This window comes from Symphodus melops (assembly GCF_947650265.1).
Source record: "Symphodus melops genome assembly, chromosome: 13".
In the NCBI taxonomy this organism is placed as follows: Eukaryota; Metazoa; Chordata; class Actinopteri; order Labriformes; family Labridae; genus Symphodus; species Symphodus melops.
In genome coordinates, this window is record NC_136703.1 from 257,557 (window position 1) to 278,046 (window position 20,490).

Here is a 20,490-nt window from a genome sequence, read left to right on the forward strand (position 1 = left end):
TCACTGAGTGTTTCAGCTCAGTTCATGTCTGAGTCTAAAAAAAACAGATTCTGATGAAATATTTTTAAAAAAAAATCAACTTTTTGAAACTAAAGTTTTAAAAAATATATTTTTTTAACAGGTTGTATTTTTGTATTTTATAATCAAAAGTTCAGACGTTCAGCATCTTCTCTGCATTTACTGTTCAGGATGTCTTGAACCTGATCCTGAAGGTGAGCAGTCTGCCACCTGCTGGTCAGGATGTGCTACTGTAGTTTCAGGGTTTTTGTAGAAAAGGTCAAACGAGCTGTAAATTTAAAGACGAGATGAAATGTTTGAGAACAGCCGGTGTGTTTCTCTGCTCTTCCACTGAGCTGATGAAAAGACTGAACAAAGACACATCGCTGAATCTGAATATTTCATATAAAGCGGTTTTTAGAATCAAAGTCAAAGCAAACTTGTGTTTCAGACGTCAGAAACTGTTCCTGTAAATATTTTCACTCTGACTTCTTCTGCATAAATGTCTTGTACAGTGTGTGTGGACATTGTTGTTTTGTTTTGCAGTTTGAATAAAAGTGAACTGTGTGTCGTCTCTCCGCTCAGTGTTTGTGTCTCAGGATTCAAAATGGAAGAAAAAGTTCAATCGTTAAAAATTGTGGAGACACATTTCCTTCACTTTGGATCAAAGACTCAAAGTGCTGCCAAACATTCAGCTGCTTCCACTCAATCAAAACAGGAAAACACGCCCACACATTACCCATAATGCACCAGATAGACAGACATTACCCATAATACACCAGATAGACAGACATTACCCATAATGCACCAGATCAGCTAAAACAAGCTGCAGCTTCACCAAACTTTACTCAGCATTTTGATCGTCTGAATGAAAGTTTTTAAAGTTTAAAACAATCTCAGCGTTTTCTCACTTTTAAAACATTAATCTTTGACTTCCTCACAAACTGGAAGACTGAAAACGTTTCAGAGCATATTGCAGGTTAAAGACAAAACTTAACTAATCATAGGAAAATACGTTAACAATACTGTTTTTAAAGAAATTCAGAAATTAATAACCCACAGGGTCTCCTGGAGACGTTTTAGTACGTCTAACCCTACCCCCTTTACTTCCTAAACATGGACTCCATTTTGTCTCACGCCCCGTCAGTGTGGCGTCTCAACATCATTCATTAAAACTAAACCACCGTCTCTCCACATGTTATTATTTCCCCTCACACTGTCACTGTGTCATGTTGTGAATAAAGTTTTCAATATTCGTAGTTCAAACCAGAACGAGGATGAGGCCTGACCACGCTTACATTCAGCACGTACGCAAAACCAGACGAGAAAATAGACACGTCTATAAACCACTGTCGGAGAAAATGACTTTCTCAGACTGAAACTGCACGTTCACAGGACGCTGTGACGACGATTATATAAGTTATATAGTTATTATAAGTTATATAGTTATTATAAGTTCTCACTTCCTGATGCGGAAATATTCCGACCAGAAGTTTCCCCCGTGTCAGCGGCGTGTTTTATGGAGCATAAAATACGCCGCTGACACGAGGGAAACTTTTTCAGCATTCTCCTTCAAACGACCACTTTAACCTCAACCAGACAAAAACCAGATGTAAAACTGTTCTGACCTGGTCGTCCCGTCTCCACGACCGCACAGCAGAGTGAGACACAGAGTGATGACACGTGACAGCAGGATGTCATCACGCCGGCGTCTGATGCATTTCTTTAGTTTGACCACGTAACGATCTTTGTGCCAGTTCTGCTCGCTGTTGTTGGTGAAGGATGAAACGTGCGATGCATTTCTTTATTTTGTGTTTCTGAGGGATCAGAACCGAAGCAGAAGAAGAAGAAGCAGAAGAAGAAGAAGAGGGAGGAGGAGGAGGAGGAGGAGAAGAAGAAGAAGAAGAGGAGGAGGAGGAGGAGGAAGAGAAGAAGAAGAAGACTCAGTAAAGTAAAGGGACCCTTTGGGATCACATCGGTACCTACCCCATCAGAAGGGTACCAAAACTGTAGGACAGTACAGATCCCTTATTCCGGTACCATTCTCCGGACGCCGCTGTCATGATGGTACCACCGACCCTCTGAGAGCGCTCAGGGTGCGGCAGGGACTGAGGAAGACCACAGCTGGATCAGAACCGTCACAGACCGCTCCTGTAGGAGACTCTGCAGCGCTTCTGTTCCTTCAGTCGGTGTCACAGAGTCCGGTCCAGGACTGAAGGTCCAAAGTTCTTCTAGACTGATGTAGAGAACCAACTGTGTCTGATGGTGAGTGTTTTTTACATCCAGTAGGGGGCAGCAGTCCCCCCCATGTGCGCCTTAATGTTAGCTTAAGCATTAGCCACAGGTATGCTAGCCTAGCATGTACACTTTAACATGTGTCACACATGACTTTAAACATTCAACTTCCTGTCACAGACTCAACAACAGTCCTGTCCCTCATACTGGAGGACATACCTGAGCTCTGAGGACAACAAACACACCTGTGTGCAGAGAGGGACGATGTTTGTCTCCATGGTCTATAATGTTTCCTGCAGCTCAGTGCGCCCTCTAGTGACCTGTGTGAGTATTACACTAACACAGTAACTAATAGAGTTTACTCTGAAACATCTGATCTGAACTGTATTTTAGTCCTTTAGTGGACTTTTAATCCGTCCACAAATCTTTAACCCTAACTTTATAAAACCTTCAGGAGAAAAACAACAGGTTTGATTTATTTTTATTCAGACTTGATGTGAAAAATTCTCCAGTTATGAAAACGTTGGCTGACTCTGGATCAGCAGCTCCCTCTGCTGCACAAACCCGTCTGAACCTGAGGAGAAAAGAGATTTAGTTTAAAGCAAACATTTAGTAAAGCTGTAAAAACAGGACAGAGTTGATCTCAGTCAGTCAGTGAACATCTCACCAAACATCTGCTCTCTCACCTGACACTCTTTTCTTCTCCTCTTCAGGATCTTCAGGATCTTCTGACTTCAGACTCTGCAGGGTCGACTTCACACCTTCCTGTAAGTTAAACATGAATAAATGACACTTCATTAAATCATTGAACATAAAACAGACTGAGAGTAAAGACAGTTTAAAACAGACCAAGAGGTTTGCTGCTCTTCTTCTGTTTCCTGGAATAAAATGTTAGAAATAAAAATCAAATGACTGATGAGACAGACCATAATATCTATAAAATAAACATGATCATGTTTCATTGTCACAGTGGAAACCTAACCTGAGTGTAGATATCGTTTTATCCACCATCTGAAACAAATCATTCCAAGTACAAATACTGAAATCACAACAACACCAACAACAACAACACCAACAACAACACAACAACAACAACAACACAACAACAACAACAACAACACAACAACAACAACACAACACCAACAACAACAACACAACAACAACACCAACAACAACAACAACAACAACAACAACAACAACAACAACAACAACAACAGCTCCGACTATCAGTCCAGTCCTGTCTGATGATGTCAGTCCACACTGAGCGTCCTCTGTCTTAGTTCCTGCTCTCAGCAGCTGGAGACCCTCTGATTCACATCTGTAATGACAGAGGGACAGTTATTACAGGAACATGTGGAGGATCATGAACTCAGGTGTGTCCATGTGTGATGTGAAGCTTCACTCACTGTGTGTGATTCTGACAAGATGTAAACGTCCCGTCTGAAAATGTTCCATCAGAGCAGGTGGAGCACTCGGTGTCTGTGGAGGACGTTCCTGCAGGAAGGACACACACTGGGATTATTGACACAGTTAAATATTAAACAACACATGATGAGATCTTTGAAGCAGAATCTCAGAAAAACAGCTGAAAACCTTTTTTAGTTTGAAGTTCAGAAGAATGAAGAGACGAGCTGCAAACAGAGAAATGTAGAGAAAGTGTCTGAACTTTAACATCAAGCTTTAATAACTTCTCATCTCATCTTCTGCAGATAAATAAACTAAATGAACCAATCAGAGACTCTGAATCAGTTCACTAATATTTGTGTCTGTAAAAAAGTGAAACATCAAACGATTATTGTGCAGCTTCAAACAGAACATGTGAACAACTTTTATTCCTCACATGACAAACTTTATTTATATCAGCGAGCTGTGGAGAGGACTCAGGAAACAAGTTCTGCCACCAGATAAGAGAGAGAGGGCGAGAGAGAGAAGGCGAGAGAGAGAGAGAGAGGGTGAGTGAGAGAGAGACAGAGAGAGAGAGAGAGGGAGAGAGAGAGACAGAGAGAGAAGGCGAGAGAGAGAGAGAGAGGGTGAGTGAGAGAGAGACAGACAGAGAGAGAGAGAGAGAGGGCGAGTGAGAGAGAGACAGAGAGAGAGAGAGGGTGAGTGAGAGAGAGAGGGCGAGTGAGAGAGAGAGAGAGAGCGAGAGGGCGAGTGAGAGGGAGAGAGGGCGAGAGAGAGAGAGGGTGAGTGAGAGAGGGCGAGAGAGAGAGAGAGGGCGAGAGACAGACAGAGGGTGAGTGAGAGAGAGAGAGAGGTCGAGAGAGAGAGAGGGCAAGAGAGAGGGCGAGAGAGAGAGCGAGAGTCCTTCAGGTTATCTTTGGTTGACATTCAGCAGCTGTTCTTGTGTAACCTGAGATCTCAGATCAGATCAGCTGCTTTCAATATTTTCAGTTTAAACAAAACCAGTCAGTCTGCAGCCTGAAGCATTCAGGGAGTGTTTCCTTATCTATAAACAATGCACTCATGTTTGTTTCACTTTCACTCTGACTCACATTGGGGGAGGGGTTTATTAACCTCTCTGTCTGGCATACAGGCATGATCACCTCCATGCTCAAACAAAAGCATGAAGCACACACGGCTTTACTCAATAACCACACATCCACTCTACTCCAGAGATGGAAAACATCCAGGAGCAGTCTAAACTGTGATCCCTGAAGAACGAGTGGTGGATATCAAAGGCAAATTAAATACAATCTTATGCCGATCAGAACGATATGCACAACTTCCATGATGCAGTGAAAAACATCTACAGCCCAAGAAATCATTGAGCTACAATATGCGGATGACTGCAGATCAGATCAGCTGCTCACTTTAAATATTTTCAGTGTAAACAAAACCAGTACGTCTGTCTGTTTATGGTACAACTTTATTCTGCAGCCTGACGCACTCAGGGAGTGTTTCCACATCTTTAAACAATGTAGTCATGGATCACTGTGAAACCTGAATCCAGACCTCCGAGCACAGAGTCCAGGTTTAACATAGAACCAGTTCATATAGATTGGTCCTGCAGAAACATGAAACCAGTGAGTGACTGGGACAGGACAAGGTGCAGAATAAAGTCTGGACTTTGATCCAGAGCGTCTTTAGATAAATGATGAATCAGGTTCATGTTCAACTGAGAACCAATCAGAGAGAAGAGGCTTCAGATACATGAGGAACAACCTTAAACCATTCATCAACTGGTCTCATTGGTTCCCAGTTTGACCGTCACTGGTTTTAGAGTCTCAAAGACGATCAGTTTTGAGATTTCCTGACCTCCTTGAATGCATCATAGATGATGAACAAACCTGACTGTTTGTGTTTGATGAATCAGCTTCATGAGGTTTTTATGACCTTCAGACCTGTTAACATGAGGAGATGAAAGAACAGTTTGAGCCTCCACAGCACAGAATCTTTGAAGAGTCATCCTCATGCTTTCACACCTTACAGCTGCCTCTGACACAATAAACCATGATATCCTCATGAGGTTTATTGTTTATGGTGTATTTGTTCAGTGGTTTGTCTTGTACTGTATGTGTAGTGGTGTGTTCTTCCACTCCCTGCTATGGTCTTACTGTCATGGTTTGGTTTATGTTGTATTTCAGTGTTTTGAGTTCTCTAGTGTTGCCTCTGCTGTTTTCATGTTTCCTAGTCTTGTGTTTACTTTAGTCCTGAGTGTGTATCCTTGTGTCCTTCTATGCTGTCTGTAAGCTTGTTTCCTGTTACTTGTGTTTTCAGGTTCTTAGTTTGGTGTTTCTTAGTCTTGTTTTAAGTGTTTCCTGTTTTATTTTGTAATATCTGGTTTTAGTTTTCAGTGTCAGGTTTTACTTTGTACTTGTCCTCAGTTTTCTGGTCTTGTAGGGTCTTTTTCAAACCGTCCACTTCACCCTAGCCCCACGACCCCTCCGTTTGCGCGTCCACGCGGAGGGTCCGCCATATTAAGTCCATCTCAAACCACTTAACGGGGAGTGATAGTGGGCCATTAAACCCTCCTCCAGCGAGTCTGCACCGAGGCCCACTCGATGATCACGTGTAACGCCTATTGCGTCCGCTAGTCACTGAAGGAGTGACCTGTACTAAAGTCAGTTCAGTGTGTTCGTGTTTGAACAAACTAAAACACTGCTCCAACTAAGATGGACATTTAATATGATCATACAGACGTGAACAACTTCACCTGTTTATTGTTTTAAAGGTTCAAATAAAAACCTCCTCTTCTTTTCTGTTGATGTTTATTTGATTGTGTTTTATATTTAAAGGGACTGTTGCAAAAACTAAAGAATATAAAATTATGTTACAGACAACATCTCACTCTTATTTATTTATCATTGTTTTACTTTTGATTTCTTTGTAAAACTTAATTTAGACTACTACAAAAAATAAACGTCTTGCAGCTGTGATGTTCATTTATAGTCTCCTTGTCTGCTTTCATTGAAGAAAACCTTTTCTTTGATATTATAATAAATTAACTAAACATTACATTATTAATTACTACAAAGAATGTGGTCTCCATCTGATCGTTTTGCTATAAATCTACGCTAATATAAATTTACTAGAGAAAAATAATCTACATAAAGACTTTTACAGAATGTATTACGTACATTAATAATAAGCCGTTCCCCCAGGATGCCGCTGAGTAACCATGGTAACACACACTTCCTGTTTCCACCTGAGAGAGTGAAGTTTGTCCCAAAGCCTGCTGCTGTATTTCTACCCTCCACCTGGATGGAGGGGACTTCATTCAGCTGCGAGTGTGACGGAGGGGGAGTGTGGAGGGGTCGGTTTGAAAAAGGCCCCTACACTTTGTTCCTTTTGTTTCCCTCCTGTCTGATGACCCTGATTGTCCTCACCTGTTTTATTAGTCTCACCTGTGTTTGATTAACCTGCCTATTTAGTCTCTTGTCGGTTCATTAGGGGGGTTACCTGAAAGGCAAAGCACACTACTGCTATTGTAAACATTCTTATTATTATTCCTATATCCGGTTTTTGGCACGTACTCCTCCCACAGCGTTTGCACCACACACAAAAAAAGGTATCAAAATGAGCGACTCGGTCATGACATGGGTGTTCTTACTTTGTGGAAACCTCGGGCACACGGTGTGGACACAAATTGAGTTTAAGTGACAAAAATTTGGCCAAAATTTCCCCCTTTTAAAGCAGATGGCAAAAATTCAAATCTTAGAGTGTAACTGCCAAAAAACTTCAGTTTTTGGGACAGAGTTCTGTCTTAGCTGTTAGATGGCTACATTCTTACTGCTGTCCCACACACACACACACACACACACACACACACACACACACACAGACACTCACGCACACACGGCAACCACCCTCACAATTTTTGCAGGAATTGTCTAGTTGTCTTTTGTCAGTGTGAGATGTTGGATGTTTCACTGTTTTCCCTGCTCATGGGATGACCTTGTTTTGCTCCTTGTGTTTTTTTTTTTGTGTGGAAGGTTTGAATTTATTATTTATGTAAGTTTTTGTTTTGCCTTTTGTTTCATAAATAGTTTTGGTTGTCTGTATATGGGTTGTCCTTCCTGTTTTCTGCCTGTACCCGTAACAAGTGCACTGTGCCAGAGAGCGGGCGGTGCCATAGCACCATTAAATGCAGGTGTGCTTGGAAGGTCCGGCTTGGCGCAGCTGGTGTCGTGGGAGACAGGTCACTCGAGTGGTCGGTAAGTCGTCGTTGTCCGTTTTCCTTCATGTCTGGGGTGTCAAACTCATATTGGGTCGGGCCGGGTTTGTTCCGTTTAGACTTCCAGTGAGCCGGACTAATTTTGCCAAGGTCACTATAACTACACATGGTGATAGATAGATACTTTATTGATCCCGAGGGAAATTCAAATGTTTCGCCCTGCCGTCCGATCAACTCCGAGTTGAGTTCCACTTTCTCACCTGAGTAAACTGAGTAAAACGAGTTTTAATATGAGCCCAGCAGTCTGTTCTGATAAGTGTCCGTACCATCATAATCTAACTCTGTCACTGGCTGCAGTTACATGTGCAGAATTTCTTCAATCTGATTGAAATCATTCCGGTTGGGCATTCCCATTTCACTGTTTACATGGACGCTCAATAACATGAACAGATTAGTTTGTGCGTGCATCAGAAGAATATAAAAGTGACTCTCGTTAAGGTAAAGTGGGATCATGTGTGGGAGGACTCATTTACAGTTACCTGAGTGGATATAACATCAGGTTGGTTATTGCACAGTACGAACTGTAAACTATAGCAGGGTGTAAAATCTAAATATTTGCACTGTATGAAATGTAACTATAGCAGGATATATGTTGAGATGAGCTTTTGTTTTGTGTACTCAGTTGTCATTTTATGTATTTCTGTTATTATTAACTGAGGTGCAGTGATGTAGTTTGCTTTACATATGAGATATGCTGTAAGCCCCATGTATGGTGTAAGGGTGATATGTACACATACTATGTGATCACGTTTTCTTGTTACTGATCTAGACTTGGACTAGAACCTTCGCAGTTGCACAGTGTCACGTGAGAAGCCACGTCATGCGAGCGAAAAAGTTCCGTCTCTGTCCTCAATCCTCCGAGTTCATCGCTGGTGAAGCTGCAAAGCTCAACAACATAAAATATAAATATTGCACAGTATGAAATGTAAACCGGAGCAGAAATATAAATATAGCACAGTATGAGGTCGACTATAGTAGAAATATAAGTATTGCACAGTGTGGGGTAAATTTAAAAAAACATTCCAGTCTGAAATGTAGAGTATTGCACATGAGAGAGTTATATAAAACACTTCTTGTCAAAAGTGACAGGTCTATTGTTCCTATTGTTATGTATGAGCCAATGAGATTGCAGGATTGTGTCCCTCCCCTTTTCCCCATGATCCAATGAGATAGCTGGATTTGTGTCGCTCCCTTTTTCTTCATGATCCAATGAGATTGTCAGATTTTTGTTGGTTCTCCACCCCTTTTCTTGATCCAATGAGATTGTCAGGATGTGTGGCTAAGCTTCGCCTTCCCTGTAAACCAATGAGAGATCAGAAGAGTGTGTCTGCGCGGGGTGTGTGAATGACCCAGAAGCAGAATTGAGACATCAGGAATTTGAGTGATCAAAAAAATAATAATAATTTGTGTAAACATGATAAAAAGTAACGAAGATGAACAAGAAGATTGTTTTGTGGAAGCTGTGTTCAACAAAAAGAGATGACAGAATATTGGCAGAGACGCCTGTAACATGTTTTCAGGAGACATGGGAAAAACCTAAGAAGCGTGTAATGCATCTGTACTGCATCCAGAATCCTCCGCCAACGCTTCTCAATAAAAATTGGACATTGTTAGACTACAGCACAAATGAGGCCTGTTTTTATCAGCTTCGAGAATCAGAAAACTACAGCCCCTCAGTAGAGTTCAAGACAGCTCTTACATCCACAGACTGGTCTATACTGTGCGTGTTTGGATCTTCGACAGTGAGGGCAGAGACTGCTCAAAATAGGGGAAATGTATCAAGAATTGTATCCAGCATGGTGTGGGAGTCCAAATGTTCAGTCTCCGGTAAATGGTTTTTTAGGGCAAGCCATCACATGGTTGAAAAAGCAGAGAGAACCGTCGCGTATTTTAGCCTCGAGTACTTTAGCACCGAATGCGGAATATTTCAACAGGTATTACATATTCCAGTTGACGAATGGTTGAAAGTTATGGAAGCGGAAGACCGCTATCTGAAGCAGCTATATGGCATCAGTCGGACCTCCAGCGATATAATGATAGAGAAGATGTTTTTGTCAACCAAAGACACGCCCCTCATTTCTACAGCAACCAATCATGAGTTTTACTCCTCCTCCTTGCTCACCGTCTAGACTGTTTAAAAAGACACAAGAATTAGTTTCTGCAAACCACTTTTTTTTTGCTACTGCCTACTTCGAGACCATGGACTTGACACATTCAACGACCTGTTCTTCAACCCCGATTTCACCGACGCCATTGCCGTCATCACCACCACCCCTATCACCAGCATCACCACCACCACCATCACCAACAACGCCACCACCATCACCGCCTGACACGGACCCTGAAAGGACACCTTCCCCGAAGCGAAGACCTGACATCCCTGCGGTTAAGGCTAACCGTAGAACTTCACTGAGAGGAAGGGCTAGTAGTCCTCTTCATCCAGCATGTCGCAAGAACCCGATGAGATTTTTAGGAATCTCTAGGAAGATTGAAACTGTGCTTGACATTCTAGTTGGAGACGACGGAGCCAAACAGGCTATGTTGAAGGATGCTTTCAGGGTATGGGAAAACAAACTACCAGCATTCTACGATGTAGTTACAGAATTCTAATCCTCTGCAGGTTGTAGGCTCATGACTTAAAAATGTTATTATTATTATTATTGAAAACAAGTTAAAAAAAAAGTAAAAAAAAAAAAGTAACATGGGGAATCTTCCTCAAAGAATGTTGACCTGTGTTCAAGAATGCATGATTGTTGATCGATTTGTCTCTGTGTTAATTACAGTTGTCAAAACCAGCTGTTTTTAATTATGATAATGTTAAAATTGTGGAAGACACCTTTGAGACTGAGGAAAACTCTGCTTACCATTCAATCTGAATGATAGTTTTTACCTTTTATTATTATTATAATTAAACATGAATTGTTTTTGTTTTTAGTACTTAAATATGTAGATTTTTCACAGATTGTACTTTTTTACCTTTTATTATTGTAGCTAAAATGAAAAATTGTGTGTTGCGGAAAAATAAAAAAACCCATAAAATGCTAAATGATTGTGTGATATGGATAAATAAAAAACATAAAATGCTGAATGTGTTTGTTGTTTTTTTCATAAACTTTGGAGAGACTGTAAGGTAAACATGTCAGACAATCGTGTCATGAAAAAAGTGTATTACAACCCCTCTCATCCGGGGAGTTTTGGAGGAGTAGATAGATTACACAGAGCTGTGCAGGATGAGACCGGTAAAAAAGTAAACGATAGATAGATAGATAGATAGATAGATAGATAGATAGGAAGATAGATAGATAGATAGATAGATAGATAGATAGATAGATAGATACTTTATTGATCCCGAGGGAAATTCAAGGCATCCAGTAGCAGTATACAGACAGGCAGGACACAAGACATTAGTTACAATACACACCCGCTGTCCCCCCTCCCCTCTGTATACAAAATCCCCCAAACAAGATATAGCAGCCCCTATGTGACTAAGAATAAACATAATTATATGTTAAACCTGTGCAGTTAGCATTAGCATTAGACTTAAAACTAATATAGCATAATGTACATAACCTGTGAGGAGAGAAAAACATGTGTGCTGGTTAAAAGAGACCTGTAAAACAGTTAAAGAGCCTTAGAAACAAAGTGCTGACCTTCTAGAAACTAGTTACATGTGCATGTACAGAGGTGTTTGAGGTAGTGCCAGAGGTGTGAGTACAGTCGTTAAACAGTCAATGCAGGAATGTAAATTGGCTCACCAACTTAAAGGAGCAGTGATCTGCATTAAGTGTCCTAGACAATATGGTGAAACCAGGAGTGCTTAGGGTGATTATCATCATTAAGTACCCAACTATTGAGGAGCAGATTAGCATTAAGTGTTGAAGACAATAGAGTGAAACTTGACCTAGTTAGGGTGATCATGTCAACCATTACAGATGTAGCATAACACAACAGTGGGATGAAACCAGACATGATTATCATTAAAGTGACCAGTGCTCAGTAAAGTGACTATCAATATGCATTACAGTGTCCAACTGGAGGCTGACTCTGAGGTCAGCAGTGCAGGTGAGGAGTGAGAAAAAAGTGAAAAAAGAGTCCAGGGATCACCGTGCGCTTCTTCCCTGCCGTGACAGTGAAGTGTTATACAGTCTTATGGCCTATAGGGGGACAAAAGAGTTCTTGAGTGTGTCCGTGGAGCACGACTGTGAGAGCAGTCTTTCGCTGAACATGCTCCTCTGCCCGGTGAAGGTGCTGTGCAGAGGGTGGTGTGTGTTGTCCATGATGGAGAGCATTTTGTCCAGAGCCCTCCTCTCTACCACTGTCACCAGTGAGTCCAGCTCTGTACCCACCACAGAGCCGGCCCTCCTCACCAGTCTGTCCAGGCGCGCTGCGTCCCTCTTCTTGCAGCTTCCTCCCCAGCACACCACGGCGTAGAAGAGGACGCTGGACACCACAGACTGGTAGAACATCTGCAGCAGCTTTTTGCAGATGTTGAAGGACCCCAGCCTTCTCAGGAAGTACAGACGGCTCTGTCCCTTCCTGCAGGTAGTGTCCATGTTAGGCGACCAGTCCAGCTTGTCATCCAGCTGCAGCCCCAGGTACCCGTAGGTCCTGACCACCTCCACGTCGACCCCGCCGATGGAAACAGGTTCTAGATGTGGTTTCTTCCTTCGGAAGTCCACCACCATCTCCTTGGTCTTGGAGGTGTTTAGCTGCAGATGGTTGTCACTGCACCACGTCACAAAGTCCTCGATCAGGCTCCTGTACTCCTCCTCCTGTCCATCCCTGACACAAGCAACTATCGCAGTGTCGTCCGAGTATTTCTGCATGTGGCAGAGCTCAGAGTTATACTGGAAGTCAGAGGTGTACAGGGTGAACAGGACGGGGGAGAGCACGCTCCCCTGTGGTGCACCGGTGCTGCTGACCACAGTGTCAGATGTGCAGTCCTTCAGTCTGACGTACTGTGGTCTCTCTGTGAGGTAGTCCGTGATCCACCTCACCAGGTACGAGTCCACCCTCATCTCGGTCAGCTTGTCTCTCAGTAGGAGGGGACGGATGGTGTCGAAAGCGCTTGAGAAATCAAAGAACATGATTCTCATCACGCTGCTCCCTTTGTCCAGATGAGAGTAAGCCCTGTGTAGAAGATAGAGGATGGCATCGTCCACGCCCACCTTTGCCTGGTATGCAAACTGCAGGGGATCCTGTGCGTGTTGGACCTGGGGTCTGAGGTGTTGGAGCAGCAGCCGTTCGAAGGTCTTCATAACGTGGGATGTCAGAGCGATTGGTCTGAAGTCGCCTGGCTCACTGGGGTTTTTCTTCTTGGGGACCGGGGTGAGGCACGAGGTCTTCCAGAGCACAGGAACCTTCCCGAGCCGCAGGCTCATGTTGAAGATATGCTGAAGTGGCTCCCCCAGCTCAGCAGAGCAGGCCTTTAGCATCCTGGGACACACCTTGTCCGGGCCTGCTGCTTTCCTGGGACGGAGTCTCTTCAGCTCCTTTCTAACCTGGTCTCCGGTGATGATGGGGGGGAGGGGGGATGGAACCGATCGAACCGTATAACGTCTATTGTCTTCAGATTTCTCCCAGGTCTGGTCTATTCAATACACATTTTCCTCGGATGCGGTATAGATGCATTACACGTTTCTTCAGCTTTTGTTTCTGGAAATGATAAACAATCTTTAAAAAACGTCAGAGAAACATCAACTCTCTCTTTTTGTTGAACACAGCTTCCACAAAACAATCTTCTTGTTCATCTTCGTTACTTTTTATCATGTTTACACAAATTATTATTATTTTTTTGATCACTCAAATTCCTGATATCTCAATTCTGCTTCTGGGTCATTCACACACCCTGCGCAGACACACTCTTCTGATCTCTCATTGGTTTACAGGGAAGGCGAAGCTTAGCCACACATCCTGACAATCTCATTGGATCAAGAAAAGGGGTGGAGAACCAACAAAAATCTCATTGGATCATCAAGAAAAAGGGAGGGACACAATCCTGCAATCTCATTGGCTCACACATAACAATAGGAACAATAGACCTGTCACTTTTGACAAGAAGTGTTTTATATAACTCTCTCACATGCCAGCAGGGTGTGAGGGTGTGTGGTAGAGATAGGATGGTCATGTCCAGGTTCAGTGTGGTTCTGGTTCTGGGGAAGAAGCTGTCCTTCAGTCTGTCTGAGCTCGGACACACCTGTAGCGTCTGCCAGAGGGCAGCATGTCGAACAGCCGGGCTGTCCCGGGACAGAGCGCGAGAGAGCTGTCCTTACCAATGTTCCTCGCTCTGTTCAGGCGGCAGGAGTTGTAAATGTCCTTTTAGGGAGGGGAGAGTGCAGCCGATGATCCTCTGTGCTGCGTTGATCTGAAGTCGCTTCCTGTCTGCTTGAGTGCAGCTGGCGTAGCACACTGTGACGCAGTACAGCAGCAGGCTGTCTATGGAGGAGCAGGAGAAGTTCACCAGCAGCTTCTCATCCAGGTTGTTCATCCTGAGCACTCTCAGGAAGTGCAGGCGTTGTTGGGCCTTCTTGGTGATCTCCACGATGTTCGGGGTCAGAGGTCAGCAGAAATGAGTGTTCCCAGGAACTTGAAGGTCTGGACCCTCTCTACACAGACATTGTTGATGTAGAGGGGAGCTGGGACTGTGTGGCTATGGCAGCGATTTGCACACGTATTTACAAAAACCACAGAAAATAGCCCAAATAGGGAGAGCCTTGAGCCGCCGCGTCTGTGTGCAACCCCATGTTATATTGGTGTTTCATTGTTTTGGTTGGTAATTCATTTTGTTTTCCTTATTGATTGTCTGCACTGTTTTACTTGTTGTACTGGCCTGATTTTATAGTAACCTTTTTGTTTCTTTGATCAGGTGCTGAGGGACCAAGGCGGCAGTCCAGTTCCCTGGTGGTGGTTTCTTCACTACTCCCTTTTTTCTTTGTTATTGTGGTGTGCAGTGTCTTTTAGATTAAAGAGACGATGAGAGCTGGATCAGCTGCAGCCTTTCTGGTAAATGATCTGATTGGATGATCTGAGCACACATTCACATCTTCAACATTTCTTTCTGTTTGTTCTCAATGATTCTTCTTCACATTTACAAACAGACAAACTTCAACTCTTTCCCTCTTCTCTCTTACATGGACTGGACCATGAGTTCACATTTCTCTCTGTGTTCATTTACACTTTGTCTTCACAGATTCTCCTGATGAGTGTCCTCTCAGCTCAGACTCTGACATGTGGCCGATATGAGTATCTGACAGCTGATGGATGCTGTCCTGAGTGTCCACCTGGTAAGATCCTCTGTTCAACTTTAGTTAAAGTTTATCAGGTCAGATGAACATCCTGATCTTCTGTCCCTGTTTATAAGTTTGTTTTTGAATAACGTCGGACACGATCAGCCTCTCTGTGATTTAAATTCAAAACAGCTTTATTAGTATGAAAATATCAGGAATAATATTCAGAAAATACACAATAAACAGTAATATGAATAATAACACAACATTAAGATTCTCTCTCCCATGTGAGAGAATCACACACACACACACACACAGGAGGACGGTGTGTTTTCCCGTTTTGTGCAGCTGCTTGCTGCAGATGTGGTTCGGCGCTCTCTCGGGTTTAATTCTTTGCAGCGTGCTGAGTCAGTGCTCAGAGCGAGTGTGTGTGTGTGTGTGTCAGTGACATCATCCCGAAACATTACAACTCTTCAGTCCATGTTTATAGAAATATTCAAATGAATGATTGTTGTGTCAGATACATGAATCTGACTAACACTTGAAATGTTAATAAAAAGATCTGACTATAATAGTGTTTCAGAAAAGGCACAAATTGATGCATAAAACTGATCAGAATGCAGGAAAATGAATGTTAGGTGTCCAAAATCTTCTGGGGGAGATCCTCAGATCCTCCTTAACCTGTTTGTGAGAAACTGCTGCCCCCCCACCCCCATCACGAGTTTTTTCAAGCCCCGTGTTGGAAGGGCCCTCCGATTGCCACAGGGTATTTGGCACTCTGTGTCTGACAAATAAGAGACTCAAAAGAGTCCACCAGCTGTTAGAACTGGCTGAAGCTAAATCATTCTGTAAGCATGGCGAGGAGACTAGAGGTCAGGTGGATTCGAGTTGTTGGGCTGATTCTAGAGAAGCTGTCAGATGAGGTCAGACTTCAGGTATGGCACAGCCGGGGTCCCGCCCTGGATCCAGGCCTGGTGTTGGGGCTCACAAGAGAGCGCTTTTGCTTTGGACACCGAAAGTAAGGGAGGCCGTCAACCTGAAGAAGGAGTCCTATCAGGGGTTGCTAGCGCTAGCTCTCCTGAGGCAGCTGATGGTACCGGCAGGCCAAGTGTGCTGCAGCCCGGGCTGTTGAGGAGACAAAAACTCTGACCTGCAAGGAGTTCTGGGAGATCATGGAGGAGGACTTTCAGACGACCTCGAGGACATTCTGGCAAACCGTCCGTGGCCTCAGGAGGGGGAAGCAATGCTTCACCAACACTGTTTACAGTGCAGGTGGGGAGCTGCTGGCCTCAACTGGGGATGTAGTCGGGCGGTGGAAGGAATACTTCGAGGATCTCCTCAATCCCACTGTTACGTCTTCCACTGAGGAAGCAGAGGCTGAGGCCCGAGAACGCCTCACGTTCCCACCGGAAGAGCTGGACGAAGTGTCTGAGGAAAGAGAATTCTGGGCGTCTCTGCTTAGACTGCTACACCTGCGACCCGACCCCGGATACGCAGCAGAAAATGGATGGATGGGTTTAATGGACAACTGATAGGGGGTTAGTATCAGACCAAAGCTTCCAGACTGTGAAGGACTGGACTGGGTCCTCTGGAAGAGAGCAGTACGGTTTGAAGGCCGTTGGACTCTGTGTGAACACTTCATCAGGATAAAGCTGTTAAAGTTAAAGAGAGAGCAGACACACCATAGAGAGAAGGACAATAAAGGAAGTCTAAGTCGTTACCCAACCAAGTTTTAAAGTGGATGACTTGGACGCTTATTATAAATACCAAAGACTATGACATCACATCTGCACCTTATCATATAAATCCATCATTTCCTTATCGGCTGTCTGAAATGTGAATCATTTTGATCTGAATAAATAAGATTTAAAACTCAAATGTTCTCTCTCTCTGATACACAACAGGAGGAGAAGTGACGTTAAAATGATCATGTTCAATCTTTAATCAATCTTTATTTGTATACATGTTCTTGAAGAAAAAACCCAAATCAGTCTCTTCTGATTATTTCAAGAATAAAAAACTTCTTCATGTTGTTTCCAACAGGAGGTCGAGTTCATGCAGACTGCAAATGGGACAGAAGTACTCTCTGTAAGCCCTGCCCTGAAGGAACCTTTATGGACCATCTGAATTCCCGTACATGGTGCTACAGCTGTTCAGAGTGTGATGAAGGTAGATCTGTCTCTTTATTGATCAAACTAAATAAAGATCAGAACATATTACTAAACAGTGGTCAGTCTAAAAGCAGCTTTCTAACCTTTGATTCACTTCAGCAGAACTAAAACACACAGATGATCCTCAGAACATCTGACCACTTCTTCTTTTCTTCAACTCTTCTTTAGATTCTTGTAGTAGAGATAATAACGATAGCTCAGGCTGGGCGCTAGTTCTGTGTTAATCACTCGGTTCACACCAAAGTGTCGGCCAGATCACTACTTAAGGCCACGGTTCCAGGGAGTATGATGAAAGAAAGGGCAGAGAGAGATTTCACACTGTTCAGCTCTTCTTTACTTTCCAATAGAGCAGCACATACAGCTAGTTGTAACTGGTTGTTTCAGTTATGCATGTGAGTGTGTGTGTGGTTTTCTATAAAAAAGAATAACAAAATACAGTCTCAATAATACAGAATAACATAAATGACTTCACCTATATAAAGTAATATCAGTCAAATATAACCATGCATTTACACAGAAAGCAATTCAGTAGTTAAAATCACACTTCTCTTTACACTGTCTTAAACTAACAAACTTAAACACAGAATGCACAGGTCTCTTAAACATTTCAGTCATGTTAAGTTACTGCTAACAACTTGACACAGCATTTCCTGTTATATAAATCCTCTAACTGCCGAAACCAGCAGGATGCTTTTATTTTGAAACATACAGGCAAGTTGCTACATCCGGTTGCCAAATTAGCGTAGTTGAAAGGCAACCTAAATAACAATACTCAATCGACACTAAACACTTTGGGCTCAATCACAACTGTCTAAACACTACGTAATAAGTGTATAAATGAACATGCCTTTAACTCAACATGACGCATCTCACACTGATGCGCAGAGTCAAGTGAGCAGAGGGACGTAAATTAGCATGCATGCAATCAGCTATCATTAACGTGACTGATCATACCGCGAGGACGCAGGCTCCGACTTTCCTTCAACCAAACAACATCAACATGAGTAAACAATATGACAAATATACAAGAGGTAAATGCTCACACTTTCATTTACGCACAAACAGCTTCTATTGAGTTATAACGTCACAACCGAAGCTCTCTCTTGTCTGCTTGTTGATACTGCGTGCCACTCATTAGAATATCATGACTGATCACATGGGAAGGCTCACTTCTCACGTTATCAGACATGTCCCTAACTTTGGGCCTTTTCTACAGCCGCCCCCAAATGTATAAAACATTTGCTCATCAATAAAGGCAACAAAGGTCTATGGTTAAGCTGAGTTTGTAGGTAGGGAACCATCTGGCCGCCCCATCAGAAGAACATTTGGAGTTACTAGATCAGGGTCTCTGGCATCTGAAGACACATAACCCAAGGGCTTTCTGTTGAGGATCCCTTCTACCTCAGTAAGCACAGTGATGAGCACCTCTTCGGAGACAGGCTGAGCACCCACTGTGGCATAGAGGGCACTCTTAACTGCACGTATCTCCCTCTCCCACACGCCTCCAAAGTGAGGAGTTGCCGGGGGGTTAAAGCGGAAGGCGTTTTTTTGTGGTGCAAGGAGCTCTTGTAGTTCAGGAGAGATTCCCATGAAGGTCTCATGGAGTTCTCGCTCACCTCCCTTGAAGTTTGTCCCCTGATCCGAGAACAGCTCTGCCGGCGTTCCTCTGCGGGCAATGAATCGACGGAGGGCCATCAGGAAAGAGTCAGTGTCTATGCTTGTAAGAAGGTCCAGGTGAACTGCCCGGGTAGTGAGGCACTTGAAGATGATCCCCCATCTCTTCTCCCGACGCCTGCCTACCTTGACCTCGAATGGGCCGAAGCAGTCCATCCCTGTGGAATAGAAAACAGGCTTGAATAAGCGCAGACATGCTGCTAGCAAGTCCGCCATCTTTGGTACAGCAGGTTTGGCCCTCCATCGTTGGCAGTCAGCACAGCTATACTGGTGACGCCGAACAGCCTCAAGCCCTCACGCCCTCGCAGGATCCAGAACGATCGTCGGAGCTCAGCGAACACCCGCTCTGGGCCTGAATGGCTGAGGCGGCGATCAAAGTCCTGAATCAAGAGCTTAGTTACTTGATGACCTGGGTCTAGAATGACTGGGTGAAGAGCCGCCAGTTCGAGGTCTTCTGCTCGACGGAGTCGTCCACCGACACGGATGAGCTCGTCCTTCTCATCCAGTTCAGGAGACAGAGTGAGAAGTCGACTGCTTCTAGGGACTGGCTTACCAGCTTTCAATAGGCTGTACTCCTGCTGGAAACTATCCATCTGAGCCCTCTGGAGGATCAACTGCTCTGCTCGACGGTAGTCTTCAGCAGTGGGGTTATCATTAGAGTTGGCCGCCCCATGCAACCCCTGCACTGTCACTTCTACCAGCTCTCTCCAAGAGCTGTGGTGACTCGGGTCTGGAGTGGGCTGACTCGATACATCTACAGTGACCCCGCAGAAGATAGACTTATGCAATTCTGAGGTATCCTCAGCTTGGGGCACAACGAGATCCTCTGGCCATGAGTCTTGCAATAGCAGGAGAAAGGAGGGTCCCTGGCTCCATCTGTTGGGCTCGACAAGCTACTTCAGCGTTTTCCCACGTGTTAAGTCATCGGCGGGGTTCCTTGCTGAGTCAACATATCTCCAGGCGTGCCTGTCAGTTAGCTCCTGTATCTCGGCCACGCGAGTGCCGACGAAGACTTTAAATCGGCAGGACTCAGACTTCAGCCATGTCAGCACCGTTGTGGAGTCAGACCAAAGGATTGTCTGATTGATGTTGATTGTGAGCTCCTTCTCCAGCACTCGTGAAAGCTGGGCACCAGTGAGCGCAGCACAGAGCTCCAATCGGGGTATGGAGTGAAGTCGCTTTGGAGAGACTTGAGAGCGGGCCATCAGGAATGACAGATACATTCCACCATGTCTGTCAGTAGTCCGGAGGTATGCTGCAGAACCATAGGCTTCTTCTAACGCATCGCAGAATATGTGTACCTCCCTGTGAAGACCTGAGATGTCCACCTCCTTTGGCAAGTATGGCCGGGGCAAGGTGACCTGAGACAGGATCTGTAGTTCTTCCTCCCAGGCCTCCCACTGCTGTAGAAGCTCCTGAGGTAGTAATGGATCATCCCATCCTCGGTGCTTGTCCCAAAGGTGCCTGACGAGTATCTTTGCCCTGGTAGTGTAGGGTAATATGAATCCTA

The 20,490-nt window shown here is 44.0% G+C and overlaps 1 protein-coding gene across 1 annotated transcript in view; it reads left to right on the plus strand.

The window, feature by feature from the left end:
* Positions 1 to 2,246: 2,246 nt before the first annotated feature.
* The window catches only part of LOC306834211 (tumor necrosis factor receptor superfamily member 14-like), a gene marked incomplete at its 3' end in the record, with an annotated part of 44,021 nt that continues 25,777 nt past the window's right edge, over positions 2,247 to 20,490 (plus strand). The window contains exons 1-2 of the mRNA XM_079360048.1: positions 2,247 to 2,556; positions 2,946 to 2,999. The remainder of the gene's footprint in view (positions 2,557 to 2,945; positions 3,000 to 20,490) is intronic.